Source organism: Nicotiana tomentosiformis, chromosome 9 (assembly GCF_000390325.3).
Source record: "Nicotiana tomentosiformis chromosome 9, ASM39032v3, whole genome shotgun sequence".
NCBI lineage: Eukaryota > Viridiplantae > Streptophyta > Magnoliopsida > Solanales > Solanaceae > Nicotiana > Nicotiana tomentosiformis.
Window position 1 is genome coordinate 14,345,022 of NC_090820.1, and position 6,198 is coordinate 14,351,219.

Consider the following 6,198-nt stretch of genomic DNA (forward strand, 5'->3'; position numbering starts at 1 on the left):
TACAGCATCTGTCCAGAATACAAATTTGGACAAGAGAAATATAAATACTCTGAAGGAGACTCTGCCGGTTGCGGGTCGTAATGTGGAATGCAGCTCACGTAAGTCCCCACATGCATATACACCTTTGCTCTCACAAGGCCACTAGTCACATACGTACATGCACAAAAATGTGCAGCAAATGTAGCATGAGTACATAATCAACGTGTATCCAATAAGTATCTAGCCTAACCCCGGAGGAGTAGTGATGAGGGGTCGACATAGACACTCACTAATAGTCCAATAACATCAGGTACAGTAAGGAGATAAGTAAATATGAGGCCGGGTAAATAAATGAGGTAAACAAGTAATAAATCACGTGGTACAAATCCGCCCTCTTTACGAGAAACTCAAGCTTTCCATTAGAAAATTTCCTCCTTAACCGGAGCATATATATAGATATATAGTGGATCTCATCAGATAAATCATCATAACTCAAAAAGGGAAAACTCACAGATACACTGGCCTTTTGCCAAATATTACGCACGAATCCATGAGGATATGATATAGGAAATGTCGAGGCGTACGGCTCGGTCAAACATAAATATTTAGATTGTGCACTGCCGAGGGTCGAACGGCCCTATCCTATAAGAGTGAGAAGCTTTGACGGGTCCTTGACCCCACTCACGAATAAACGTGTGAGTTGTAATTTCTTTAACGAAAACCTTTCAATGAAGTATATATATATGACGGAAACATGATGTAAGGGGAGTATATATATATATCACGGAAACATGCCGTAAGAGGAGTAAAGTTATTCGGTGACTAATCATGAACTCGTGGAGTCTCTACAATAGCAAGTTTAGTCTCAAGTAGTAATGTAAAACAGAGGAATTTAATAGGTTAGAGACTGCTCAGATAGTACAGCTATAGCATGATGTGAACCTAAGTCTACCCGGACAATAACATGAATGTAGCTACGTATAGGCTCTCGTCACCTCGCGCGTACGTATCCCCCCACAACAAGTGGCATACATAAATATAAAACACGTAGGGGTAATTTTCCCCTCACAAAGTTAGACAGGAGACTTACCTCACTCCGAAATTTCATAATCGGCTCCAAAGCCTCTCTAACACCTCAAACCGATGTCCGTCGCTCCAAACTAGTCAATTAAGATGCAACCCAATCAAAATGTACTCTAATACTCATGATTAATCAATTTATAAAAATTTCCAACTCCGCTCGAAAAATTGATAAAACAACCCTCGGGTCCACATGCCCAGATTCAGAAAATTTTCAAAGACAAACACTACCCATAGCACTACGAACTCAAATATATAATTTATTCTCAATTGCATGCCCAAATTTGTGATCAAAATCCAAGAATACAAATTTCTAGGTTTTTCTTCAAAATCCCAAATTTTTACAAATTTTCATGCTTGAATCCATGTATAAATCTTGTATTTAACTCACAATATGCGGGAATCACTTACCTTGACATATATGATAAAAATCCCTCGTTGAAGCTCTCCAAAATCGCCCCAACCAGGGGAAAAATGAGAGAAGAAGAGCCAAATCCCGCTCTTAAAATGATTCTGCCCAACGATTGTTTGCACCTGCGGGGGCTTGGCCGCATCTACAGTCCCGCACCAATTACAATATCCTCGTAGGTGCGCATTTCCCTTACCTGGCCAAGCTCCGCATCTGCGGACAAAAGGGACTGCTTTTGCGAGCCCATCCGCTCCTGCCACTACTGGTCTCGCACCTACGGTTATGCAGGTGCGCCAAAACTTTCGCACCTGCGGTGGCTGGGCTAACCTCACTCTTTTGCTTCTGCGGCTCGTAGCTCGTGCCTGCGAGCCCGCACCTGCGGCTGGACAAGCGCAGGTGCGATTATGACAGCAATTGGGAGCTTCAGCTGTTGCTCCCAATTTCCAACTTGGTCCGAGCCTCGTCCGATTACCACCCGGGGTCCCCGGGGCCCCGCCCAAACATACAAACAAGTTTTGAATCATATAACGGACTCGCCCGAACCCTAGGAACGCCCAAAACAACATTAAAACTAAGAATCGCACCCCAATTCAAGCTTAATGAACTTTAGAGCTTCAAACTTCTACATTCGATGCCAAAATCTATCAAATCACATCTGATTGACCTCAAATTTTGCACACAAGTCACATTTGACAATACGGACGTACTCCAACTTCCGGAATCGGAATCTGACCCCGATATCAAAATGTCCACTCCCGGTCAAACTTCTCAAAAATCTTCAAAGTTCTAACATTCACCAAATGACCCCGAAATGACCTACGGACCTCCAAATCCACTTCCGGACGTGCTCTCAATACCAGAATCACCATACGGAGCTATTCCCAGACTCGGAATCCCAAACGGACATCCATAGCATTGAAATGCACTCCAACCCAAATTTATGAAATCCTTCCAAAATGCCAACTTCCACGATAGGCGCCGAAACATTCCCGGGTCATCCAAAACCCGATTTGGACATATGCCTAAGTCCAAAATCATCATATGAACCTGTTGGAACCTTCAAATCCCGATTCCGAGGTGGTCTACTGAAAAATCATATTTTAGTCAATTCCACCAACTTAAGGCTCCCGAAATTAGAATTTTCTTTCAAAATCAACTCCGAACTTCCCGAAATTAAATTCCGACCACGCATACAAGTCATAATACCTGAAGTGAAGTTGCTCAAGGTCTCAAACCACTGAATGATGCACTAGAGCCCAAAATGACTGGTCGGGTCGTAACAACGAGTTCCCACCAACTGTGAGAGAATGGAACAGACACTCAACTCGTCACAACAACTCAATCACTCGGCTCTCAGCCCTCAGTACTCACACTCAATAGGTACATGCGCTCACTAGAGGTGTGCAGACTCCAGAGGGGCTCCTTCATCCCAAGCACTACATCGCTGCGGCGTGCAGCCCAATCCCATATAAATAGCCATAAGGCTCGTTGCGGCATGCAACCCAATCCATATTTATATACAACCCTGAGGCTCGTTGCGGCGTGCAACCCGATCCATATATACAACCCTAAGGCTCTTTGCGGTGTGCAACCCGATCCATATACATACATATATCTCACAGCTCGGCACTCAGGACCTAGCTCAGTCACCAACCTTTCTAGTCTCTCGGGCTCTCAGAAATCATAAAGATCAGCCCAAACAAAAATAACATAGTGTATCAACAAGAATCAAGAAGAGACTGAGATATGATATGCAAGTAAAACTATGACTGAGTACAAGACAACAATTAGCAAATACTTCAATAAGTACGCGACCCCTGCGGGTCCCAACAGTACCACCACATAGCCTAAGCATGATTTCTAACATGATTTGCAGTCAAATTTCTATAACACAGAGAGAACATGTAATTAACAATAGGCTATTCGAGTTTACAGTCTCACGCAACGGACCAAGTCACAATCCCCCATGGTGCACGCCCACGCGCCTGTGACCTAGCATGTGCATCACCTCCAAAATAGTCACATCATACCAAACATATGGGGTTTCATACCCTCAGGACCAAATTTAAAACTGTTACTTACCTCAAACCGCGCAAAATCCTACTCCGCAATGCCTTTGCCCCTCGAATCAATCTCCAAAAGCCCCGAATCTAGCCACAAGAATAACGATATAATTAATATAGGCTAAAAGAATCAATTCCACAAGAAAAACACGAAACTATAAGCCAAAATCCGAAATAGGCTCAAACCGACCCCTGGGCCCACGTCTCGAAATCTGACAAAAGTCACAAAATATGAACACCCATCCACTCACGAGTCCAACCATACAAGAATTACTCGAATCCAACCTCAAATCACCTTCCAAAACTCGAAATTTTAACCTATGAAGTTTCTACCATTTTCCCCCAAATTAACAACTCAAATCCCTAATTAGATGATGAATATAGCAATAGATTCATAAAATATAGTCCAATCCGAGTTAGAATCACTTGCCCCAACAATCTTCTTGAAGAAACCTCGAAAACTCGCCTCACACCGAGCTCTCAAAGTCCCAAAATCGAAATGGAAATCAAACCCTCGAAATCCTATTTTCTGCCCAGTTCTTCCACATCTGCGGACACACTGTCGCACCTGCGATGCCGCACCTGTGGTATTTCCCTTGCAGGTGCGGAAATGACTTAAATGGCTGGGACCGCATCTACGATGAAGGGGCCACACCTGTGTGTGCGCGCCTGCGGACAATGGTCCGCTTCTGCGTTCATCCCTCCAGCTCACACTCCGCATCTGCAGGTTCGCAGATACGGAAATCCCCTCGCACCTGCTACCCCTGACCATCTCCTCAATCCCCGCTTCTGCGCTTGGCCTAACGCATGTGCGTGTCCGCACCTGCGGTTCCCCACTCGCAGATGTGAAACACCAGAAACTCAGCAATTGCACAAGTCCAAATTTTGATCCGTTAAGCATCTAAAACACACCCGAGGCCCCCGGGACCTCAACCAAGCATACCAACAAGTCCTAAAACACCATACGAACTTAGTCGAGCCCTCAAAGCACGTCGAACAACAATAAAAACACGAATTACACCCGTATTCAAGCCTAATAAACTTCTAAACTTTAAAATTCCACAAACGACGTCGAAACCTACCAAACCACGTCTGATTGACCTCAAATTTTACACACAAGTCATATTCAACATTACTGACCTACTACAACTTCCAGAATCGGAATCCGACCCTGATATCAAAAAGTCACCCCCTCGACATACTTTCCAAAAATTTGTCTTTCGCCATTTCAAGACTAAATTAGCTACAGACCTCAAATTCACAGTCCAGACACGCTCCGAAGTCCAAAATCACCCAAATGAGTTAACTGAACCGACGAAACTCCATTCCGGAGTCGCCTTCATACAATTCTGACTACGGTCAAAATCTTAAGACTTAAGCTTCTGTTTTAGGGACTAAGTATCCCAAATCACTCCGAAACCAAAAACAAGACCTCCCGGCAAGTCACATAAGCAGAAACAGATACAGGGAAAATAATAAATAGGGGATCGAGGCTAATACACTCAAAACGACCGGCCAGGTCATTACAGTAGCCTCTCAAAAATAAGTACAGACATCTTTGTACCGATCTGCAAGACTCTACCAAACTCGTTCATGACTCGTAGAACCTATGAACCTAGAGCTCTGATACCAACTTATCACGACCCAAAATCCCACCATAGGCATCGTGATGGCACTTAGTTTCTAAGACTAGGTAAGCCAATTACAATTACATTTCGAGCCTTTTTTTTAGATAATCGAAACCAACAGCGAAAATAAATATAACAACCTCCCAAGACTGGTAATACTGAGTCACGAACTCTAACTGAATACATGCAATGATCTCAAGGATCGAATATAAAATACTATTCAAATAAGAGATGACAGTACAATAAAAATGGAAAGGCTCCAAGGGATTGCGATGGCCAAGAAATCCTACCTTTAATCCTTGTGATCAACTCACTAACTTTGTCTGAGTCCGATATCTCCAATACCCGGCTCTGCATAAAAATATACAGAAATATAGTATGAGTACACCACGGTCGGTACCCAGTATGTATCAAGACTAACCTCGGTGGAGTAGTGACGATGTACAGTCAAGACACTTACTAGTCTAATAACCTGTACAATATAGTATACAAAAATAATAGAAAATAAATAGTAGTGATAGCAATAATAATCAACTAGTGATATAAACAGCAAGGCAGCAAGACACCAAAATTATTACTCAAACAAAAAAAAAACACAAGTACACCCAATTAAACAAGTCCTTCAACATAAATCCTTCACATATAATTCTTTTGAATAAACAATCTCCGAATGTATTTCTTTAAATAAATATCATTCGAATATAAAACTCTTTCAAATAAATATCTTTCGAATATACTTCTTTCCAATAAATATCTTTCGAATATACTTCTTTCAAATAAATATCTTTTGAATATAATTCCTTTGAATAAAAGTCACTTTGTGACACCTCGTTTCATAATCATAAAACATGGGTCTTAGCACACTTTCATATTTTCGTAACACGGGTCTCAACCCACTTTCATATTTCCATGACACCTCATGCCCATATTCTTGTCAACACCGCAGGGACAACTCACGTGCCAATAATAAAAATTATGATATTTTCACGGTACCTCGTGCTCATATTTCATATCACATCTGCACGAACAGTTCACGTGC